This window comes from Petaurus breviceps, unplaced genomic scaffold (genome assembly GCF_028583685.1).
Source record: "Petaurus breviceps papuanus isolate PSGF00001 unplaced genomic scaffold, PetGlider_PUasm1.0 90849, whole genome shotgun sequence".
Taxonomy (NCBI): Eukaryota; Metazoa; Chordata; class Mammalia; order Diprotodontia; family Petauridae; genus Petaurus; species Petaurus breviceps.
The window spans coordinates 18,960,597-18,987,117 of record NW_027187361.1 but is presented as its reverse complement, the minus strand read 5'-3'; positions in this window follow the sequence as shown (position 1 = coordinate 18,987,117).

The window sequence follows — 26,521 nt, the reverse complement described above, 5'->3', positions numbered from 1 at the left end:
TGGACCAACCTCTACCAACGAGTTCCTAATTTACTGTTCTCCAAGTCTAGCCCAGCCCCTACACCCTACTTCCCTATATACCAGTTCTTAATTCTCTCTCTGTCTCTCTCTGTCTCTCTCTCTCTCTCTCTCTCTCTCTCTCTCTCTCTCTCTCTCTCTGTCTCTGTCTCTGTCTCTCTCACTCTCTGTCTCTCTGTCTCTGTCACACACATAAACACACACACACACGCACACACACACACTTCAAGCTAGGGCCTTAACAGCAACAGAAGTAGATATTATTAGCATATCCCCCACAACCACCACCAAGTTGTTAGTCTCAAGGACAAATAATAAAAAATTGTATGGGAAAAGAAGACATAATGATACTTCTTCTCAAATCTCAACAAGTCTCTATCACATGCCGTATCATCCTGTCATGATGGAAAATTCAGGGCAATCCTAATTTGTTTTTGGTGGAAAAGGGGGAAGAGATGAACATATGATCATATGAGGTGTTCTAATATCCCTCTTTCTATTCTCCAAATTACATTGACCCTAAAACCTGACCAAATAACTAGAGGGAGATAAAAGGGAGTTGTCCTCCTTCCATAGTAGGAGTACAGAGTAAACTAGACAATTGCTTCATTTACTTTGCTGTTACTGCATCCCCTTGGTGAATGAGAGAGTCATTTTCCCCCTCTTCCTTTGATTTTTCTATTTACTGATGTGACTTCAGATATCTACTCTAATTTTGCAACTTCTCTGTCAGTCAGCCAGTCAACAAACATTTATTAAGCTCCTAGGGCATATGGGGTATTTAAGGAGAACTAGCATCTCTGGTGTGAGGGTTTTCTGAGCCCTTTCCCAGCCTGTTCACCTGCCTTTGCTCTTCACCTGGCCTTCCCCCCTCCTCTCCCCCTGTCCAATGAGGTATCACACCCATACTTGCAGGTGCTCTGCCAAAGGAATGTAAATTTTGATGACTGAAATCTCACAAGATAACTTGTGGTTTATGGACTTTATGGATTTCTTTCTTAAAGAACGTGCCTTAAACCCAAATCATTCTGGCTCTCATTGACTGGCCAACAATAAGTCCCAGCCCAAGTCTCCCTTGGTCATTGTTTGGGCCGTGATGGCTCAGGGTGAGTATAGATAGAAATTGTTTCGGGTTTGTTCAGAAAGAGGGTCTGGGGGTCTTCCCCTCCCAGAATGATATTTTCTAAACTAGGTAAAAGGGGCCATTCTTTGCTTCATCACTTACCCAGCCTTAATTATTGAATGAGTGTTGCCTCAGTCAAACAGAGACCTGGGAAAGATTTGAACTGAAAAAAAGCCAAGGTCTCCCACTGCATCCAGGGCCGCCTCCACTCATCCTCACATACACTGTGCCACCGGACCTGGCTCCAGAGGAGAGAGTGATGCTGCTGACTTTGCACGGCCCCTTCCACATTTAAATCCAATTTACTTGTAAGTCCTGGCATCACTTTCCTGATGCCTGGGCCTCTTTGAGAACACAGGACAAACAGCAACCATCACCTGACATTTAGTTCTCACCTGTGACTCCAAGGAGCTGCATCGCGCACAGTGGCCACACACCGCAATGAACCATCAGCAGATAGGCTCAAATGACGTAGAGGGTAACTGACAGGCCTCAAAGCCACGGACGAGCTAGGGAAGTGTCTGCTCCTTCCCTGGCGGAATGGGCAGATGAGAACAAATTGTTCCGAAGGTCACGAAGGCCACTGAAGCAGGTGTTGTGGTGCTGCTTAGAGCTTGGTCAGGCCTTAAAGACACCGAGATCATCCACTGCATCCCATGCTATCACTGCTCCTCTTGATTTTCTTCTTGCCACTGGACTTTGATGGCTCTGGAAGAGAGAGCGAGTCTGATAACTTTGCGCAACTCTGTCTCACTTAAATCCAACTCACAGATGCACAAGTGAATACAAAACCCCATGATGTCATTGGGTCTCTTAAAAAATGAAGATCAAAGGAATAATGGAGAACCTACTATGTTCTCAGCACAGAAAAGCAAAAGACAGTCCCTGACCTCAAGGAGCCTTCAATTGTCTGAAGGAAACAATACAAACAAACTATATACAGGATAAATTTGGACCCTGAGAAAAACTTTTTATTAGGGTCTCCTGACTATTCTGCTGATCTTATTCTCTATCTCCCCACAATGAATGGAAGTTCTTTGAGGGAAGGGAGAGTTTGCTGTGCTTTACCTATTTCCTTTGCCTTCCTTCCCACCTTCCTTTTTTCTTTCTCTATTTCTTCTTGCTTTCTACATTTGTATACTTATTTGTTTATTTCTTCAATCATTCCCTCATTCATTTTTATCTTTGTATAAGCCCATAGACCCCCCCCAGTGTTGGGGCTTAATAGGGGTTTATTAAATTGAATCTGATTGCTAGTTGTCTTTGGTCCCTAATTAGCAGATTCATGAAAACATTCATAAAGAAGAAGCTACCCTCTCTGAAAGGATATTAAGTAGAAATATTCTCCCCTGCTTGCTTTCTGATTTTTTAATGCAACTTGGAGCTTTTACTTCATACCACAACACTGTCAAATATAACCAAAAACAACAATGATATATGTTGGTGGGGTTCTGGAAATTAGTGCACTAATTAAGTGTTCTAAGAGACATGGGGAGGAGAAGGGGGACAGCCTTGTGACTGGAGGTTGTCATACCACAAGTGATATTGGCAACAGTACATGGATTGCCAAGAATATGATAGACCTGGAAAAATTAGATTGTATGGGGCAGCTAGGTGGCACAGTGAATAGAACACCAGCCCTGGATGTCAGGAGGACCTGAGTTCGAATCTGGCCTCAGACACTTAACATTTACTAGCCATGTGACCTTGGGTAAGTCACTTAAGCCCAATTGCCCTCCAAAAAGCAAATAAAAAGAAAAGATAAGAAAATTAGATTGTAGTATAAAATGCACAAGTGTCAAGGGTTAAAAAAGGTGGCATGTCAGGAAACCAGATGGACAGGGTATGGATTCAATAACACACAGCTCCTAGAAAACAATCAGAATAGTACTGTTATTAGATAAATCAGATACTAAAGTAAACTCTGGGTAAATCCAGGGTGTTACATATGCTGCCTGAAATGGTAGGAACTAATCCAGGCTAACACATACAAGAAAAAATATTAAGAACACTGAGCTTGCCTGGAAGGTGAAAGCAAATGATGGCAGTAGGTGATAGATGTTGGTGCTGAGGACAGCTCCTGGTGCCTTCTTCAAGGCATCCATCCTTCTCTGGGGTGGATGGAGGTGAATTGCGATCAGCCCATATGACGTGATAGGCAGATCCAGGCTGAATGTGGAATATAACTTCATCTTTTTTCCATTTTCCATTATATTGATTTATGTTGGGCCAGGAACAATGAAAGAAAATTACTCTGGATCTTCACAGACTCTTGGGAATACACTATATATGACAAGGGACACAAAACCAAAGATAATCTTGAAACTTCAATGTGACCAGCATGTCCTGTGCCATTATTGCACTGTGGGTCACTTGACCACTATGATTACACTCTTTCATCATCCCCAACAAACACCCTGAAGATAGATCATGAAGATACTAAAGTGCTAAACCCATAGTCAAGAAGATCTGAGTTTAAATCTTGTTGCAGAATCTTTTCATCCATGGACAAGTTATTTCTTGTACCAGTTTCCTCATCAGTAAAATGATGATAATAATAATGTCTACCTCCCAAGGTGGTTATGAGGATAAAATGAAATGATATTTATAAAGTGCTTTGCAAACTTTAAAATGCTGTATGCAGGCCAGAGATTATTATTACTTTCTGTCAAAATCAGACCTATTTGATCAAGGATACAAGGACTCCATCCCCTCTTTGTAGTACCCTGCAAGAGCATGTCTAATGGTAAGTCCACTCAGAAGAGCTAATGCAGTCATCTTGTCCCTTACTCTAGTTTTTTTTTTCCTGTCACCTTAAAGATGCTTCTTCCTCCAGAACACAAGATAAACTGTTTATCTTAAGCTCTCTTCCATGTCTTAGCCTTGATGTTTGGCCCTTAAAATGTCAAGGCAAGTCATATTAGTGATTTCACTGCTTTTGTTGGATCCAGCTTATATCGGGCTTCTTGTCTTTGTCTCTAGTCTTTAAAAGAGAGTTCCAGAATCCTCTTTTTAAAAGAGTAGGGAAGAGTATAATAATATAGCTCATGATTAGTGAGGGTTTATTTTCCCAATGACCTTACAGGGATAGATAAGTATTCTTATCCTCATTTTATAGATAATAAAACTTAGACTCAGTGATATGCTGTCTGGATGGTAGGAATTAATCAGGGCTAAAACATACATAAAAATATTAAGAACACTGAGCTTGTCTGGAAGGTAAAAGAAAATAATGGCAGTTGGTGATAGATGTTGGTGCTAAGGATGGCTTGGCATTTGTTTTATTAGGCAGCTTGTTGGTACAGTACATAGTTTTGGATCTGGAGTAAATAAGAGATGTGTTCAAATCCAGCCTTGGACACTTATTAGCTGCATGACCCTGGACTCAATTATCTGCCTAAGTTTCTTCATTTGTAAAATGGGGACAATAATAGCTCTGACCACCCAGGGTTGTATAAAAAGACAATATTCTCAAAGTTCTGGATAAATGCTGGTTATTATTTTTAGGGCTATTTCCAATACCTCTCTAAGGGTATGAGTATTGCTATTTCTGTTGTTAAATTTTAATTTTCCCCTAAAACAAATAGAAATTTTTTCAAGTTCTGTGGCAAAATCATTGAAAAGTATAGAACCACATATTACAGAAGCTGATGATAATGGCCCATTATGATGGAAATTCATAGGATCACAAAATAATCCATCTAGAGGTTTAAATGACCTATGTGCTCATCAAGTCCAGCCCCCCCCCCCCACTTTCAATAGGTGAGGAAACTAGGTCCCTGAGAAGTTAAATGACTTGCTTGGTTCTCATAGCTAACATCAGAGGAGGGAACCAAATCCAAGTTTTCTGGACTCCAGGTCAGGTGCTCTGTCCATCACACCTGATACACGCATATCTCATTTTATTGCACTTCATAGATATTGCATTTTTTATAAATTGAAGATTTGTGGCAACCCTGCATTGAGCAACTCTTTCAGTGCCATTTTTCCAACACAAAGTGCTCATAACATGTCCCTCTGTGACATATGGGTAATTCTCACAATATAAGATAGAGAACTTAATTAATAAATATTGTATGTGTTCTGACTGGTCCATCAACCAGCTGTTCCCTCAACCCTATCCCCAGGTTTCCCTATTCCCTGAGATAGAACAATATTGAAATGAGGCGAATTACTAAGAGTTCAAGTGAAAGGAAGAGTCAATTTATATGACAAAGTTCATTGTTGTCTTATTTTAAGAAATTGCCACAGTCACCCCAACCTTTGGTAACTACCATGCCCTGATCAATCAGCATCCATCAACATCAAAGCAAGACCCTTCAACAGCAAAGAGATTATGACTCTCTGATAGCTCAGATGATGGTTAGCATTTTTTAGCAATAAAGTATTTTTAATTAAAGTATGTATGTTTTTGTAGACACATACTATTGCACACTTAATAGACTATAATATAGTGCAAATATAACTTGCATAATAATAATAACATAATTGCATTCTAAACCTGGAGGATTACCTATGCAAAGTTACAAGGAAAGAATATGGATTGTCTTGTACAAAGCTTGTGCATAGGAACAGTGAATAGGTCAAGTTTGGGTGAACATTAGAATTCAGGAATGAGGGTCAAATGCAGAGAATATTGAAAGTATTTGCTATAGAGAAGAATCTTCTGATGTGTGGTGAGTAAATACAATAAACATAATATGAAATACAGACTCCTAGTACATGCAGTTTATTAACGGTGACACATATAATTGTTAAAATGGGTTGGACTGGCCACCTCAGTAAGGCCTGTGACCCTAGTAAGAAAGGAGTGAGGCTAGGGTTCCTCTTTATTGACACTCAGGAAAGGAGAGTAGTCTTGGTAGTTTTAGAACCTTAAAATTGGTTATAGGAAAAGTGGGTTGGGATTCAGGTGTGGCTGATCCCATGCCACCTGCCCATCCCCCAACAATTGGGAATATTAATTGTTTTATGGTATTCATTTGCCTTCTATAATGTTTTCTATGGGACCAATACCATCAGGTTTTCTGACCCTTTGAGGGAGATCAAAATTCTCCTGATTGCACAAGGACAGACAAGGACAGATGACATGTTCTTTGGTGGGGAATGGAACCAGGTTAAGCTGGTTGGGGCTTGCAGACAACAAGCAGATGTCTCATAGGTACGTCTAACTGCATGATGACAACACCATTCCCTTTAAACAAAATCTTTAAACTAACTCAAAGGAAAAACTACATTTCTGAGCAAGGTGAATTCAGGCAGATGCTGACTCAATTATAAAAATCAGTACAGCATAAAATCAACTACATTGTAAAATCAATATAGTAGAAATCCGAGGTAATATTCATTTCTATCTTTTCACATTAACAGGTCGACATGATCATGCTATGCCTTTAAAGTATCCCGACAAGGTTGATGAAAATTAAAAGACTCCAAAAAGGTCTCGATAAATTAATGGATGACAGATCCAAAGTTGGTTATTAAGGACAACTTGAATGCGCGGGGAAACGTTCTCAAAAAACAATTGGGGGGGGGGCTTGTTTGCTTTCGTGTCACTTTGTTTTCTGAATATATTCCTATACACATCCCAACTGAGAGAGCCCTCCTTGTGCAAAGAATAGAAAGAGGGATAAATAATCGAGAGCATTTTTTCTCCTGGTTATTGATCATTTTTGATTCTTTCTTAGCTTTTTTTCATATCCTTTGACCAGGTTTGCAGTGTGGAGTGACCTTCGCTCTTTTACGCGTGTGGTACTACCCTATATATCTTGGATAACAGGCCACTATCAGAAATATTTTAAGCAAAGGATTTTTCTCCCAACAGAATCCCTTTTCATCCCAGCTGCATTGATATTGTTTGTGCAAAAGCTTTTCAAGTGTATGTAATAGAATTTGGCTATCCCATGTGTGTGTTTGTGATTGATCTTGTCTTTTATTGGGCTAAGAAGGCTGGGACACAATGCATAGATCACCAGGCTCGGTGCTGGGAAGACTAATCTTCAGTTCAAATCTGGCCTCAGGCACTTAGTAGCTATGTGACTCTGGGCAAACCACTTAATCCTGTTCATGCCAGTTCTTTATCTGTAAAATAAGCTAGGAAAGAAAATGTTGAACCAGTCCAGTATCTTTGTCAAGAAAACCCAAAAATGGGGTCATAAAGAGTCAGACATAAATGAAACAACTCAGCAACTAGAAAGGCTCTCACCTACTATAGCTGTGAAAGGTATCTGCTATTCTATTTTTTTAACAGTGACCTTTTATACTCAAGTAGCATACCACTTTTAAGCTTATTGTAATATGTAATGAAAATTATTAGCCTAAACCTAATTTCTGACAAACTATTTTCTAGTTTTATCAATAGTTCTTGTCAAATAGGTAGTTCTTTCCCAAGAATTTTTATATTCTCAAGTTTTTCAGATTTTTTTTATTACTCCTTAGATTGTTTTAATGATCTACTTGTCTATTTTCAAACCAGTACAAAATAGTTTTGATGATTACTGCTTTGCAATATAATTTTAGGTCTTAATCTCTTCTTGGGAGAGAACATTCTCTATGATAGCTATGATGAAGAGAGTTATGTTCTCCAATAATTAATAAGAAATAAAATGCTACTGTAAATAACTATAAGTATGATTTTGTATGTAAGGTGTGTGTTTTGACATTGTATACATACGATTCTCAAGGTTATATCCTACAAAACAGCCCTGAAGGTCAGGCTATTGAATCATGTATTTGGGGGAGGGGCATCAAATGTATTTTGTAACTTTTTTACACCATGGTCACTTCTCAATAATTCTTCCTTCAAGTACCCACATCTATAATGATGGAAAATATAAAGAATTAAACGAAACTTTTCATTATAGCACCCTCAGTGCACCCTCCCTCTGCCAAGAGGAAGGAATGAATTCCAAGTCTGTATTCCAAATGAATTCCAAATATGGAGCCACTGTTGATCATTGCATTTGATCTGAGTTCTATATTTTTTTATATTGCCTTCAATTACCTTATTGAATTTATTCTCCTTCTTCACTCTACCTAGGTTCATACAAGTCCTACCATCTTTCTCTAAATATCAGTTGCTCCTAATTGTTCAATAATATCCCATTAATGGTCATTTGTTTTGACATGTGGCATCTCCATTTTTCTGCAGGTTTCTCACCCTGGAAATTCTCTCCACAACTTTGGCCCTCCCCTCCAATCTTTTGATTCTTCCTGGAATCTCCCTTTTGAGCAAATGTCAAGGCTAGCTAAACTCACTCCTTCAATTCTCTCTTGTATTTACTTCTAACTCTTTGGATTTATCTTTTCCTTCTCCCCTACACACACTTTTTCAGCTCCCTTTTGTGTTGCCTTCCCCCACTAGCAGATTAAATCAAATATGTATACCAAAAAGCTTCCAATTAATATGACAAGTTCTATTGTTTCCTAGTTAAAAGAGTTGCTTCAATAGGAGCTGTCCAGCATTTCCAAATAGTGTAGTCAGTTACAGGTAAAAATAACTTTCTGGCAAATTGAGAAGATGGATTTATCCAAGTGATGACAGGATCCTGTTAGATCGCTTTTCCCACTGGGCAGTAGCTCTCTTGAATGGGAAATATCACCACTTGTTAAACCATGGACATGGCTATGATACCTTTCAATAAACAGAATTTTTGATTGTCCTTTCCATTGTTAATTTTTCTGACCTTTCCCTGGGATCACATAAAACTTGGTGAGTTTTATCCTTGCACCTATGATAAAGACCAGTATCTGAAGTTTTGATGATGCTTTTAAACACATTTATCTTCCTCCTTTTCACAACAAATTCTTATGAATGTGGCAGAACCTCAAATGTCTTTTGATTAAACTTAGTGTTATTATCCTGGGTCATTGACCATTGTCTTGATCTTTGTCTTGACACTGGACTCTGATGACTGACTGGAGGAGAGATCGAGGCTGATGATTTTGTGAAATTCTGCCTCACTTAAATCTAATCCAAGTGCAAATCCAGACATCCTGCTCATGATGCCGTTGGTCTTATTTAAGAACAAAGGACAAAAAACAATGAGAGTGTCATTATCACCATGTATCTCTGAGACCATAGTGATATGAACACAGAGATGGGAAAAACTCTAATGCTTTTTGTTTGTATGTAGCTCTGTTATTGTTAGGACCCTGTCAACAATCCCTCCTAGGGAAGTGAAACCTATTAGAGATGTTGATTAAGGCAGGGGATTGTAACAGAGTAGGATTTCTATTGAATGGTTTATAAAGACATGTTGACCTGAAGGTCTCTCAGCTTCAGACATTTCAGAATTCCCTTATTTGTCCTTAAACACCCCAAAATTAAACCAGTTGTGCAAGATCCAATGTCTGATCTGCTTTCTGGATAAAGAAATCAATTTCATATAAAAAGTATGGCTCTGGCCCAGCTCAGTGAGCCTTCTACCCAAGTTCAACCCATCTTGCTAGGAGCTCCCCACGTAGCTAACCCACTTAACAGAGATGATATAGGTTCTCCCCCTTACTATTAGAAGTTTTAACTCACCAGTCTTTCACTTATTTTTTCTGTCACCCTAATAAATTTTTTTTTGCTTTTACATTATCATTCTTAGTATGACAATATAGAGAGGAAGGAGGGAGGGAGGGAGAGACAGACAGAGAGATTTGTGTACCTTTGGCATTTAGTTAAGTAAATAGAGACTATAAAAAAAAAATCATGGAATATTAGAGATTAAAGAGACTTTCGACATCTAACCCAAATACTTCATTTTGTAGATGCGGTAAAGTGACAGATAACACCCATCTTTTATTTTTGCTTTTTGAAGGGGGGAGGGCAGGGCAATTGGGGTTAAATGATTTGCCCAAGGTCACACATCTAGTAAGTGTTAAGTGTCTGAGGCCAGACTTGAACTCAGGTTCTCCTGACTCCAGGGCCAGTGCTCTATTCACTGTACCACCTAGCTACCCCTAAAATTTTTTTTAGCAGATAATGAAACTGAGGACCAAACAACTGTCTAAGGGTCATACCAGTAGTAAGTTAACTGAGTCAGAATTAAAATCCAGGCCTCTTCCTTTCTAGAATAAGAGTCTATTTACCACACCATTGCATTCAGCTAAGTATGCCAAGGAGAAATTATTGGCTTCGTGTCCTGGTGTGTTTTTTCCATGCCAAGAAAGTTATTCTTTTGGATCAGAGACAATAGTCTTTCCCTGTTCACATGATCTACCACAAGTGACAAGGTTCATTGTCACTACCAACTTCTGACAGGCCAAAGTATGGTCTATGAGATTGGAAGCTGAAATGTAATGTGAGCTTAATGTAAATGCCATTGAAGTTAAAAGGCCCCAGAGGTCTCTTGCTGAGATATTAAGTACTTTTAAAATTGCTCTGATACTGTCTGGCAAGTCATTGACTATTGGGAGAATTATCACATGGTGTTAATGGGTCCAACTAAATGACTTGTCACTGAAAGACCCAGATCATTTGTTACCCTTGCAATAGCATCTCTCTGAGTGCTAAGGAAAGACTTTTTGTTTGGCAAACTTCAGTGTAACTTTTAAATTTGTGATATAAGCAACTAGAAGATAGTTGGCTTAAGGCGGTCATGGGCTACTTGTTGGGAATTTTATGAAATGTAAAAATACATGCTAGTTCCATATCTATATAGTACTTTATAATTTACCATCATATTCATGTAAAATATGTCAGTTTCATATTTGCATAGTACTTTATGACTTACAGAGCCATACTGATGTAAAAATATATGTTGTATATATCTGTATAGCACTTTACACAAAACTTTTTGACCCAAGCTTGACGCCTACCTCCGAAGTGATTAGTAGAAGCATTTATTACCACACAACAGATGGAAATACCGAACCTCAAAGAGATGACATGATCAGCCTATAGTTGCTCCCTCAGCACCTTCAGAGTATTCTGAGGCCTTTTAATTAGTTAGTTAGACTTAATTAGTTAGGGAAAGAAGCAGGACTTAAGTGGAGTTTTCATCCCTATTTCCCATACTCAACTCACTGTCATGCTGCTAAACTATAGGATTAGTGAAGTTGCTTTGCTCCACTTTTAACAAGCATTTATTAAATAGCTACCCTATGTATTTGGCTCTGGAGGTACAAAGACAAAAACAAAAACAAAATACAACATCCATAAGGAGCTTACATTCTCCAAGGGAGGAAGAACATATGATTAAATAAGCTTATACATGATTTCTTCTTTTTTTTTTCTTTTTTTTAGAGGGGCAATTGGGTTAAGTGAATTGCCTAAGGTCACATGGCTAGTAAGTGTTAAGTGTCTGAGGCAGGATTTGAACTCAGATCCTCCTGACTCCAGGGCTGGTGCTCTATTCACTGTGCCACCTAGCCATCCCACTATACATGATTTCTTTAGGAGGATGGGGAAAACCCTACCAATTTCTAGGGGATCAGAAGAGAATTCTTGGGGTAATAATACCTGAAGAGACCTTAGAAGAAAGTTGGGGGTTCTAAAAAGTAGAGATGAGAGAAAGTGAATTACAGATATGAGGTCAGCCTATGCAAAGGTCTGGATACAGGAGACTGAAAGATAGGTCAGTTTTTCTATAATTTAAGAGTTTAAGAAGGATAATGATGTAAAAATAATATTGGAAAGGAAAGGAAATACTGGAATTAAGTTTTTGTAAATTTTATTTATTTATCAAGAAATAAAACAAGCATTTCCATAACAAAGAATAGTAGAAAAAAAGATGATTGAACATGAAACTACAAACCTGTTAAATACACTTTCTTCTTACTTTTAAATATATTTTAAAGTTGTTATAGAACTTTTTTTCTTCCCTTTTCCCCCACCCTAGAGATGGCTACCATTAAACACAAATATGTATATATGTAAAATCATTCTATACATACTTTTATTTATCAGTTCTTTTTCTGTAGTCAAATAGAATTTTCCTTTATTGGTCCTTTATGGTTCATTTAGATACCTGTAATAGTCAAAATGACTTAGTTGCTCAAAGCTGTTCTTTAAGCAGAAACCTGAGAAGTTTGTACTTTATAAGTAAGCCATAAGAAGCCACTGAAACTTTTTCTAGCAGGGAAGTGACACAGTGAGATGGACTAGAAAAGGGAGAAGATGGGAGTCCAATTAGGAGGCTATGGTATTACTCCAGGTGAGAGGTGATGAAGGCTTGAACTGGGGTGGTGGCCATGTGAATGGAGAGAGGAGGTACAAGTGGTCTGAGTCAATCAACTAGCATTTAAGTGACTACTATGTGTTAGGTACTGTCCTAAGACCTGGGCATACGAAGAAATGGAGAAGATAGTCTCTGCTGTCAAGCACCTTACAGGCTAATGGGGGATACAACATGCAAAGAACTATGTGAAAAAAAAAAAGATCCATACCAGGTAAATTGGAGATAAATCAACCCAGTGAAGGCAAAAGACAATGAAGAAGGTAGGAAGAGCCAGGCTACAGAGGACTTTAAAAGCCAAACAGAGAATTTAATATTTTATCCTGGAGGCAATAGGGAGCCATTGGAGTTGATTGAATGGGTAGAGGGGTGTGACATGATAAACCCATGATTTAGGAAGATCGATTGGAGAACTGAGTGGAGGATGAGATGGAAAGGGGAAATATTTGAGGCAGGGGACCAATCATCAAACAACTGCAATAGGGCAGCTGTAAGGTTTTGAAGTTCTGGACCAGGGTGGTGGTGATGTCAAAAAGAGAAGTGTGTATAGGTGAGAAGTGGTAGAAAGACAGAAATGACAGGACTTGACAAGTAACTGGATACAGGGGTGAGAGAGATGAAGAATGGAGGATGATACCGGAGCCAGGATGTGTTAAAATTGTGTCTTGTTCTGGTCCCGCTGACCACCCTGATCAGTCAGTATAGGGAGAAAGTTTCGAAGTAGCCACTCTAAAATGGCAATAGCAGGAAACAGGATGGCAAAGGAAAACCTAGAAACCAGGAACAACCTGCCCCAAAGTTCAAAGCCTTGAAGGACGCCTGGGAAACTAAAGGTGAGAGGGGCTTAATTTACAAATTAGATCATGTAGTAACCAAAAATTACACCCTGATAATATATGCTAAATCAGGGGAAGCTCTCTAGGCTTGGTTATCAGGACCTTTGGCTCCTATGAGATGTGAATCCCCGAAAAGTTCCAGAAGACTGATCAGCGCATCACCAAATGATTCTGATCATTTTCAGTTGATGTGGACATGTTAACGTTAAAGTTTTACTGACAATTTTGAAATGATTTGGATATGCTAATGAACTTGGATTGGATACATTAATAATCTGGATTATGTTAATAGGAGGTAATAGGATATTGCATAATTAAATTCTGCTCATTAAACAGTTAATAGGATATATCAGTTTTGGATGGTAATGTAGCCAGGGTGGCACAGAGAAGAGTTAGGCTGTTCCTCACCCCAAACCCTATAAAATAAGATTCAAACTCTTGTCCTCCAAGCCCTTTTCCATCTCCCTAGACTAGAGTCTATGCTATCCAGCGTTCCCAACTTTAATCCATAATTATGTGAGTGATGTTCTCTACTGCTTCCCCTCCCCAAACTCTTGCTCACATGGCCTGCCTTCCTTCTCCCTTCCACCCCCTATACTGATGCTGCCTGCTTCTGTACCCTTGTCTCTCTGCTTTCTGTTTGCCCCTATACCCTCTGTGCTTATTAAAGTCTGATTACAGACTGTTTCCTGCTACCATTATAGTCTTCCCTAGCAAGTACACAAAGAACTGTGTGTGCTTGCCCCCAGTGATTATCAATTCACAATCTGACTGGAAAGATGGTAGCACCTGCCACAGTAAGAAATAAGTTAGGAGGGAAGAGGTTTAGAGGAAAAACAATGAGCTAATTTTTCGACATTTTGGGTTTAAGATGTTTATGGAACATCCAGTTCAAAATGTCTAAAAGGCAGTTGGAGAAGCTGGACAAGTAGACCTGGGATTTATCTGAATAGAGATTATAACTGAAACCATGGGAACTGGTGAGATTACCATATTAAAAAGGGTAGAGGGAAAAGAGGAGAGGGTTCAGGAAAGAACCTTGAGGGATACCCATGGTTAGTGGACATGGTATAGATGAAGAGCCAGCAAAGGAGACACAAGGTAAGGAAGAAGTATCAGACAGAAGAGAACGGTGTCACAAAAACCTAGAGAGAAGAGAATAGCAAGGAGAAAAGGATGATCAATAGTAGCAAAGGCTATAGAGAAATGCAGAATGATGAGGACTAAGGAAAGGTCATTGGGCTTGGCAATTAAGAGATTCAAGAAAACCATTTTGGTTGATTGATGAGGCAGGAAGCCAGACGGTAGAGAGTTAAGGAGTCTAGAAGTGGTTGGTTTGGAGAAGTCCAGAGGTTTTTGTGCTTTATTTCTTCATGGAAGAAATAGAAGGCTCCTGGCCTTCAAGATTCACACATTCTAAAGGGGAGACAACATATAAATAACTAGGTACTAGTTATAACTAAGATACAGAAAAGATGTAAGGTGATCTGAAAGGAGAAGAATTGGCAACTGAGAAGAAAAGAAAAAGTCTCCTGCAGAAGAAGGGCTTAGAAGTGAGCCTTGCAGGAAGCCTGAGAGTATGGAACATTCAAACCAGGGCAAAGGAACAGAGATGGGAGATCGAGTGTTATGCCTCCTTTGAACATTGTAAATGGATCATTGTAAAAATATCAGTCATGAAAACTGGACTTTTTGAGAATCCAAAGGTAACTGCAAATTGCTACAAGTCTACTTTGACTTGTATGCACAATGACTAGTCTTTCAGACCATATATTCCGTTGCAAAACTCACCATGAATTATGATGCAACTCAAGGATTTGCTTCCTGCTGACCAATAAGAAATACAGAAGATAAGTGTAAAATAAGAGAAAAAGAGAGAGAAGCTTCTGGGATATTTAACATCATGATTTTCTGAAATGGAGGAGGAAATAAACTTTTCTCTAATTTGGACCCAAAACTTTTTCATCAGGCATCCAGCAGAGCAAGAATATTACTTCCCTAGTATGTAGATACAGAGTACGGGGGAGACAGGCACTGACAAGTCAAGGCAGAAGACCTCAAATCCAGTGCAGTAGATCTATCTGGCAGGTGGAAACAGGCAGATGAAGTAAGTATCTGCCACAAATTGAGGCTCTTGTGTCTGGAGTTAGTTTGAAGAAAACAGATTCTGAAAATTTGAGACACTGAACAGTCTATGATTTCAGTATTCCTGCATATAGACAAGTGGCTTTGAAATAATATGTATTGTTTAAAATGCTTTTTTTTTTAATTTTTGAATGAGTTGAGCAGTTATGAAAAGCATACCTTGCTAATTCTGAAATAATAATCACTTGATCCACTAACGAGAACTTCTGCAACATGAAAAATAAAACCAGGGCAAATGGGGCCATTCAGAGAGGGAGTTAGGAAAAACAAAAGCGAATTATGTACATTTGGACCAGCATCAACCCATAAAACCGTTGTCACTTTTATACCTTCTTCTTCAATTTCTTATTGTAATCCATATATATGGTTGCATATATGGATTATATATAATTATATGCCTATATCTATCTCCTTTCATCAATATAAGAAGCATCATGGTGCAGTGGAAAGAAAATTCATGAGCTCTGCAGTTAGAGGACCTTGGTTCTGATCCAAATTCTGTCACATGCTACCTGTGTGACCTTAGGCAAGTTACTTAACCTTGAACCTCAGTTTCCTCATTTATAAAATGACGGGACTGGGTTAGAAGACTTTTGACATTATTTACAACTCTAAAATCATGTTCTTACATGAATTGGTCTTAGATCAGGGTGTGTGACTTGGCACAAGTCACTTTGTCTCTCAATTCTCTAAGCAACTCTCTAAGATTTTAAGTTGAAGAGAAGGTGTTGTACCTGCATCTGTGAAGGAAGTTTCTCTCTGAGAACTTCTACCAATTAAATTACTAGTCCATCCTTTTACCCCCATGTTAACATCCAAGACTTAAGATTTTCTCCATATGGACACTTCTGCTCAAGTAGATAGCAACTCATTGGTAATTAGTACTCTTACTGAGATGCCTAAGACTAAAAAAGCTATGGTAATAATGATGATGATTTGTCCTTCATTTTTAAAGAGGCCAAGGACATTATAGGGTGATGTCCTGACTTGTCATAAATTGGATTGAAGCGAAGCAGAGTTGCACAAAGTGGTTAACCTCATTTTCTCCTCCAAAGTCATCAAAGTGGCCACAAAAAAAGATGACTGGCAATGGCCGAGAGTGCAGTGGATGACCTTGGCATCTTCCATGTCTGAGCAAGGTCTAAGCATTCCACAGGACTTTCTTCAGCTGCCTTCATGACCATTGGAACAAATTGCTCTCATCCACCCATTCCTAGCTATCATTTGTATAATACTTTGAGGTTTGTAAAGTTCTGTATGTCTGTTATCTCATTTGATCCTCAACCCTGTGAGGTAGGTGATGTTATTATTCCCATTTTGCAGATGAAGAAACTGCTGAGAGAGGTTAAGTGATTTGCTCAAGATCACACAGTATTTTAACACGTCTTCTGACTACCTGACGCCAAACCTAGTGCTCTTACTCGATACTTCCTAGCTGCCTTAAGTATAGTGACTCTATCAGGATCCCACAGCTAAGTATCAGAAGTAACTATCAGAAGCAGGACTTGAGCCCAGGTAATACTGATTCCAAGTCCTATGCATACTCTCTTCCCTGTATTGACTCACTTTATTTTCCTATTATAATAAAAATACATAAATAGATTATGTTTTATCTTGTATCCTAAACCAAGCAAGGAACCAAAATAGAAGTGTGGGTAAGCAAGAATAAATAAAGCTGTGGGGGTACCAGTGAGCCTTACAAGTCTCAGAGTTTGCACATCTCAGAGGTCACAGGGTACTGTGGATGAAGTTTTAGGCTGCTTCTGTAGTATCCACCACTGAAGCTTGTCTAGATATGACCAAAGAAAGGGTCAAAGAATCTGTTCAAGAATTTGCCAATTTGGTGCTGTTTTAAATTTGGTGTTGAGGCCGCTTGGTAGAAAAAAAAAGACAAAATCCATTTTTCATGCCACACAAAAGAGGGAATAGCTGGTAAAGTTGAGCATGATGCACATAAGTCCAGGGCAACTACACCTCCCCATATTCTTCAACTATCCAGTAACAGACTACTGCAATAGTTAAGAATTGCTCCTCAGACATACAATGGAATATTATGTGTGAGAGCATCTTGGGGGCACAGTGGATAGGGTACCTAGGCTGGAATCAGGAAGACTCATTTTCCTGAGATCAAATCTTGTCTCAGACTCTTCATAGCTGTATGACCCTGAGCAAGTCACTTAACCTTTTGTCTCAGTTTCCTTATCTATAAAATGACTTGGAATAGGAAATTGAAAATCATTCCAAGTGTTTTTTTACCAAAAAAAATCCCAGATGTGGTCATGAAGAGTCAGACACAAATGACAAATCTAATGAATACAGAGAAACATGGAAAGATTTACATTATCTGATGCAGAGAGAAGTAAGTAGAATTAAGAAAACAATGTGGGAAATGGCTACCATAATGTAAATCACAAAGAATGAGCACAAAACAATTAAAAGAGTGTGAATGTTGCTGTTTAAAGGGGGAAAGGGAATGCTGCTTAAATTCTAATAAATGTCTAAGGCAGGATTTGAGTTCAGGTCTCTTCATGTGAGAGATCATCACTAAATCCTGTGGCAGAGAGAGTGGCAGATCATCACTAAATCCTGTTTCAATTAATTGCAAGTTTAGTGTTTACAGGGTCATGTATGATTTTAAAAAATTGTTGAAGGGGAAAGAGGCTGCTTAAGTTCCATATATATTATATGGGGCATGCCCCTAGCCTAGTCCCCTCTTCATACTACCTGACCTATGGTTTGTTGAAGTCACTTTACTTATCTGTGTAAACAGAGCAACGTGTTATTAAGTCTATTGATATAGCTTAAAAAAAATAAATATTGAAAAAGTTACAAAGAACAAGCATGGTCCCAGAGAAGAGAAATGAGAAGACACTTCCTCTCTCCTTTGCAAAGAAGAGAATCCCATGCGTGTGGATCATTGCAGATATTTTCATACTTTTTTTGATGTATTGATCTTTAAACTGATATTTTTCTCTTTTTCTTTTTTTTTCCTCTTTCTTTTTGCTATACGGGATAGCTTTCTGGACAGGGGAAGAGATACTAGGAGAAATCCTGGTGTTAAAAGATAAATAAAAATTTATATTAAAAAACAGACACGTAGAAACCCCTTTTCAGCTCCAGTTGATGCCCAAGGGTGTGGTCGATAAAGACTGTTTGAATTCCCATAGACCAGACAGCAGATAAACTTGAACCATGATTTTGTCCTCCTTATAGAGAAGCCCTGAGACAAACTCTTGTGAAAAGAATTAACCTTACTAATGGTGAGGGGTTGGGAATTAGTAATTAGGACCCTAGCGCTGTTTAAGGCAAGGTACACACGTGTCTTTGATTTATCATTATATATGCTAAGAAGTACGACTGAAACACTAATTAGACACATTTCTCAATGCATGCAATTAAACTTTATTAATCAAAGTGTGGAAACAGTACCCTCTAAAATAAGTCCCCATCACCCTGACATTTGAGAGATTCTGATTGTTTTTTTTTTTCTTTATGGGATTCATTGAGATCGTCCCAGACTTCTGACAATGTCTCCAAAAATCTACCAGCCAATAAGCACAGCCCCCGAGCTCCAGGGGCTTAGCTTCTGTCTCAAGGCGTAGAGAACTCGAGAGCCTGACCTACTTTTTGCTCTCCAGAGTAAGGGGACGGTTGGGGTGGGTTTCTACATTTTCAGCTAAAGTTGCTTACCCCATTTTTGATTGGTAGTTTACTTCAGAATTCCTGAGAAAGTTGTTTATGATACGTTCTCATTAGCGTCTATCTTATCCAAGAGTCTATATTTGTTTATCATTTGTTTTTAAGAATTCACAAATGTTGTTTACAGACATCATACCCCACAGGTGTTTAGCTTATAGTTGAAAAACAAATTACTCAAGACCGCTCAATCACAAAATAGCTTTAAAACAAGACGGAATCCAGCTAAGTTGTCAAACTATCTTATTAAGGGAGTAGAACTTATTCACAGCATTTTATCAATTGCACTAAATTGACAAACTTATTCCTACTGTCTTACTAAAGATACTGAAACTTCTGAGTTGCTGGTATCTTACTAGGGCTTTCTGCTGCAGTTCTAGCTTCTGCAAGCATGGCTACAATTTATTATGGCTGATTACCCGAGAAGCATTTTCTCAGCCCCTGAACAGGTATATAATATAGCTAGGGCCTATCCAGAAGTGTGCTAATTAGTTCCTCCTGAAAACTTATTGTTAAATTTTCAGTGTAAGCATTTACACCTTCTTGCAAATCTCATATATGCAGATATAATTTGCAGATTGTAATCTGCAAATACTACAATTCCGGGTTTGATTTATTGTTTTATCTAGTCTTTACAAAGTGATAAAGAAAATGTTTAAAATGCAGATAAAAGGAGTGTTTCCTTTTTTTTTAATCTGAAAGCTTTTTGTTAAACATTTACCAATATCCTCCTTTCATTCCTTTACATGGGATCTATTTGAAACTTCATCCCAGTCTGTTATATAGTAGAAGCAATATCCCAGCCTCTTAATACTATGCTTCCAAATCTGAGATTTTATGATTCTATAATAGGAGGTAGTGTGGGGCAGTGGAAGAATGCTTGAACTCCAGTAACAGGATCTGGGTTCAAATGCTTTTTCTACCACTTAGCAGGTTGTGTCACCTTGGAGAAATTAATTCATTCCTCAGTGTCTGAGTTGCCTCACTGTTAAATGGAGTTGGACTAGATAACCCCAGAGGTCCTTCCTAAATCTGTTATTTTATGATCATTGTGGCAGAGTACTGGAAATGTATTATTGCTTGCTACAATGACCCATGCAAAAAGATAAAGAAAAGTAAATTTATTTGGACATGAAAAGATTATGGTAAGAGCCTAGCAAGGTTCTTTGAACTGAGTTATATACTTAATGACTATTTACTCACTAATTCATTTGTTAATCTAGAATTATAAGAGATCTCTGAGGCCATCCAACACTGCCCTCAAGCCACACAGACTTGCTTGAATCTCAAATGTGGGAAACACATGAGCTTGACCCACTCAGTTTAGGAATAGGCTGATGACTAAGATCTCAGGTGGATTTGTATACTTTCAGCTAAAGTTGTTTACCACCTCAATTTGATAATCTATTTTAAAATTGCTGCCTTTACAGTTGAGGAAACTGAGGCCAAGGGAGCTTAAATGACTTGACCAAGGTCACACAGTGTCAGAGATGAATCCTTTGACTCCAAAACTAGTGGGGTTTTTTTCCCATTCTAACACACCATTCCAAATCTTCAGAAGATAAGAATTTATGGAGTGATAACAGATGGTTGAAATATCAAGATAAGAGTTTCCATTTGAACAGCAATATGGATCCCTAAGAAGGCAGTCGAAAGACCTGGAATCAAATCATAATCACAACTCTGCCCTGTGAAATGAGAGGTTTAGACTAAAATATCTCTACAATTCCTTCCAACTCTAGAGCTATGAGCCTCTGAGGCAGCTGCCTAGAAACTATCTACTGAGTCATCAAAGGTGGAGATCTGCCTTGGTAGAAAGTCTTCTACTTTGTGAAGGAAGTAGAGTAGAAAGTAAAAGTTCTCTGATCCTAAAAGATATCATAGCTTCTTTGAGTATTCAAATATTGATTTCTAAATAATCTAAGCCAATATAATATCTTTGTGATAATCCAAATATCTAACTCTCAGGTAAAGTCGAATATTAAAATAAGTAAGTAAATAAATAAAGCATTGTCAGCAAGCACCATACTGAAGTTTGCCCAAAATGGTGACAGAGTAATGTGATTTATGACTGGTGGGGCCCATTGCCAATGAGCTATCAGAAGATCCAAAAATTACACTATGGAAGAAGAGAGAACTGTTATTAGAATGATGGGTGTCTCCAGAAATCAAAGTTATCAAAAACACTTGGGGCAAGAGAAATCATTTCTATATAGCCATGGCTGAATTAGCCATAACTAAAGGATTCTGATGTTCTGATTTGTGATTGCTAGTGGAGATGGTCTTACAATCCACTGAATCCTAGAAATACTGCTCACAGTCTATCTTAATGGGCCCAAGCAAATTGAACCTGCTAAATCTTTTTGTCACATTCAATTTTCCTGAGACTTTAGGAACACAGCCAGGGTCCAGTGATAGAAAGTAAAATAGAACTACATAAATAAGGCACGTGAGACACCACTGAGATTCAATAAAGACTAGTATTAAAATAACATGAAATCAGTGCTGCTGAAGACAGACACCCACTCCTACTGAATGCCTGGAAAGGGAGTTTTATTTCTAGGAGCTGAAAGCAGCCAAAATGACTAGTACTCAAAATTGAGTTGAGTTAAGGAAAAGGCGTGGAACTGCAGATGAGAGATTTCAAGGGCATAAATTGACAGTGAGAATTGCTACTGGACTGTGAAAAGGACAGCATTTAACTTTTTTTTTCTTTGCAAGCTCCAACTGGATTAATAATGATGTGTGCTATATCAATGTAATTGCTAAGAAGTCATCCATAGTTACTCCCACATAAAACTCTGTGGGTTTTCGAATTTGCAGGAACTTGCATTCCCATTGAAAAGCTATCAAAGAGATTTTAATTTTATTTTCCATCCTCACAGATACTTAAAATGGGCCTCCCCAACACCATACTCCACCTGTCCCTTAGTCACTGCATACATTCCAGAACGTTAAGCTCTGCTTTGAGTAACAAAGGAAAAGTATTTCAGGGCCAACAAGCATACATTTTGCTAATTTGCCATATCACATTCAGCCCAGTAAGGCATATGCCACTACTCAAGTGAAATTGAATAAGCAAATCAATGAATAAAAACCTTTGAAAATCTCCCAGGCATAAATAAGGCTACATGTTAAAAAATTCTGTGGTTGTACCTTCTGATTTTTTTTTTGAGCACCTGTATATTCTTTCAGTAAAAAAAAAAAATCTTACTTTTACACAGCTTACAGGGGTGTTTTCAGAGAAGCATTTGCTAAGCATTTTAATGCTATAAAATGGCTATATCATCACCATCATCATTTGGAAGTAACTTTGTGTTATTAAAAAAAAAAGGATGGCCTAGAAGCCAGAAAGCCCTGAGTCCAAGCCCTGGCTCTGACACATCCTAATGTCTTCTGCTCCTAAGCATTAGAGGGAATTTTCAGGACAAAGAGATCCCATCCCTGACACCGTCACAGGTCAAGACAGAAAAAACAGGAAATAACAAGTAGAGGAAAAAGGAACTTGCAGCTGACCTAAATGTTACAGAGAAGATAGAGATCTGCATTGACAGCAGACATGGCCATAGCAATGAAATCATAGATCTAGTCTCCCTCAAAAGGCCATAGATAAATAGATGCTGTACGCGGATGTAAGCATATGGAGATAGAGCTGCAGGGATAGAAAAATGTGTGGCAAGATAGATATTGATGGAGTTATGTTTCAGATGGACATCAAGTCACAACCCATGAACAAAACGCAGAAAACATGGATGCCCACATTCATATCCAAATAATGATTCAAGAGAAGGAGATGCCGGGTAAATGCCATCAGAACTCACACTTATCCACTCCTTTCCACCATTCACTCATATTTCCCACAATATATAACACACAAAACTGACTATAAACACTGGCTCTCCTCCCCACACCTTGAGATTTTGCAAACCCAAGCCATTTTGCAAGATGTAACATGTTACACACCACATTTCCCCCTATACCAGCAAATCTGTCTACATCCTGATTGCCCTCCAGATCCCTGAGGACAATCACTTCTGCCTCTGAGGAATGTGCACCTCTCCCCATCCCAGCTTTCCTGTGTCCCAAATGCTTGATTGCATCCCCTATCCAACTGCCATCTTCTCCCAGTGAAGTAGGGACAACCCTGTATCTCAGCAGGTCACAGAGAGGTATCAGCCATCACTTGCAGGGATTTAGGGTTCTAGACATATGTAACTTTTTCATTTTGACTGTTATCTTGTTTTACATCTCAAGAATTTAACTTTTTCATTTTAACCGTTAACTCGTTTTTCATCTCCAGAATTTCTCGAGGAAACACCCTTGTACTCTTCCTCTCCTACTCTCAGAGAGCCATCCCCATATGACAGATAGTTTTTTTTGGTGGATTTTTTCAGAGGGCAATTGGGGTGAAGTGACTTGGCCAAGCTCACACAGCTAGTTTTTGTGTTAAGTGTCTGAGGCCGCATTTGAACTCAGGTCCTCCTGACTCCAGGGCTGGTGCTCTACTCATTGTACCACCTAGCCGCCCCTGACAGATAGTTTTCTTAAAGAAAGAAAGACAAAACCTCAAGCTAATCAATATGTCAAAAAAGGCTGATTGGAGAATGTAGATATATTGCACCACAACCATGGACCTCCCACATGCGCCAGAGTAGGGTGGAGATATATTCTCCTATCTCTTCTTTGGAACCATGCTTGTTCTTTGTAATTTTTCAAGGTGCACTGTTTGTGTTGTGATAGTCATTTCAAAAGACTTAGTTGAGGCCTTCTTATATATTGCTTTCTTTTCTCTATTTACTTTATACTTCAACAGATTGTCATTTCCTACAGCATATATATGTTCTGTCATAATTTGTTTAACCGTGGACATGTATTTTGTTTACAATTCTTTATTAGCACAAAACTGATGCTATAGATATGTTGGTATGTTAAGGAATGCTCACCCAATCAGTGATCTTGGGGAATAAACCCAGTGATCCATTGTTTCCTTCTAGGTCATGGTGTCTAAGAAAACTCTCTGGTGTCTTGTCTCAGGGTTTTCCTGTACAGTTCTCTAACACTTTTAACATTGTTTTTCCTGTTGGGTCACCTGCCTGAGAGTTAGTGCTACTGGTCATTACAATTCTTTCTTTTGTGTGTCCTCCCTTTTTCCTAAGATCTGTATATACAAAGAAAGGGCATGAATTTGAAGGTCCTGACTACTGAAGTTTCTTCAGATAAAAAATAAAAAACTAGTGCTCTGCAAATATTAAAGCATGACATAAATGCTGTTATTTTTCCCTATCTGCATATGTAAGGCCTTTCTTTGGCCTGCCTCCCCTGAGCAGAAAGGATGCTGATCAGATCTTTGGTACTTTGGGGATACATCTTGGCACTTTAGAATCACAGATTTAGAGTTGGAAGGGACCTTTGGGGTCATCTAGCTCAATTTAGCAACTAAGGCCCAGAGAGGGTCCCAAGATCACAGAGTTATCATAAGTTGCTGAGTTTATGATTCCAAATTGCATAGCGTACTATAAGCTCTCTTGTAAGGTAACTTTGGAATGGAACTCCTAAGGCTGTGCTAGAAGCATGAGAGGAGTTTCAGGCCCTGACCCCCGAGCAGGATCTTGGGCAAGGGCACACTTCAGATCACTCACTGAGGCAGGGATAGTGGCCCCTTTTCATGCCTCCTTCATAGAAGAATGAATCTGGTGGGTTCGTATGAATGGATGAACCCTGGGGGACTAAGGTCACTGACTGACATCCTGCGGCCATTCCCTCCCCTTTCTGGTCCATGCTATCAGCAGTAACACTATAGCTCACATTTATATAGTGCTTTAAAGGTTCCAGAGTGCTTTAAATATGTATTTATCTCTTGTGATTCTCACAACTCCCCTGAGAGATGAGTGCTATTATTGCCATTTTGCAGATGGACTGAGGTAGGAAAATATTAAGTGACTTTCCCAGGTTCACTCAATAAGTGTCTTGGGTAAGGTAAAAACCCAGCTCTTACTGACTCCAAGTCCAGTGGGCCACCATAACTTTGAAGAGAAATTATCTGGGGCTTCATGGGTACTCTACAGACCATGGTATGCTGTAGCATGAACCCTAAAAGTCTGTCATTGTTCTGTAGAGTCCCAGCTTCTTGAAGCCTAGCCTCTGTTTGCTCGGCGTTGACATAATGTAGTCATCTCAGATACAAACTTCTCTTATCCTTGTTCTATTTAATTATTAGCCTAAATAACCATGTTTATCAATACCACTGGGTTATTTAGAATAGATAACGTCAAGAATGTTGGAGATTTACCATTCAAGCCCTTCTTAAAATTTTCTACCTCAAACCCTACTTTTCAGCACAAAATATTTCTCAGCTATTGAAACTCACTTATAAACAAGCAAAGGTCTCCCAGCTATACACGGGTCATTGCAACTGTGGCTTCCTCAAAACACAAAACACTGATGTTTCCGTAGCAAAGCTAGCAAGGGTAGCACCCTGTTAAGGGTGGCCTTTTATAATTTCCCATTGACCTCTGAAAATATATCAGGTCACACCAAAAGATAGTGTTGAATAAAATAGATTTACAAGACAAATAATAAATGAAAATATGACCCCTTTATTTCTAGATTTTCTTTCTTTCACTGCCAAATCTCCAGAAATAGTTAAGAACCTGCTCTGTTGCTTTCCTCACTATCAACTCTCTCTTCAACCTTTATCAGTCTGGATTCTTTCCCCACCATGATCTTCACAATCACCCACGATTTCCTACTTTTCAGACCCATTGGCCTTTCCTCCTTATCCCTCTTAGATTTTTTTCTATTTAGCATCACTGAGTATTCTTTTCATCTGAACGTTCTCTCCACAACCTAACAGAGTTTACAGTGTATTTCAGCTTCAGTAGATAGAGTGCTAGACCTGGAGTCAGGAAGACCTGATTTCAGATCCAGCTTCAGGAACTTTCAGGCTGTGTGACCCTGGGCAAATCACTTAACCCCCATCTATCTTGATTTTCTCATCTGTAAAATGAAGACAATAATAGCACCTAACTCCCAGAGTTGTTGAGAGTATAAAATGAGATGACATTGGTAAAGTGCCTTGCGAAACTTACAGTGATATAAATACTAGTACTACTGTTGCTGCTACTTCTACTGTTATTATTAATGATAATAATAATTTCATCTTTGTAGGAGTAAGAGGAGACCTAAGGGCTTGAGGAGAAACTGAGTCAGCGGTACATTGAGAGTAGGGAGGTTGGGAAATAGTCAGTTTTCCTTGTGAGAGATTTGGAGATGGGGGGTGAGTTTTTTGTGTGTTGATGTGGAAGGTGGCCCCTCCAGCTTTTGACTAGCTTCTGGCTTTGCATTTGTAAAGAAATTCTAGTATAGTATCTTCTCTTTTCAAAAGCAAGTCCACCATTCCATTCTTTTCCACTCATTCCTTCCATGTGGCAAAGAACAGAGAAGCAGAAACAGAGAGAGACACTGGTGGGCAGGCCATGGGTAGCCACTTGCTGCTTTTGACTGTTGTCACTGTAACTAAGGTGCTAAGTGGTAAAGAA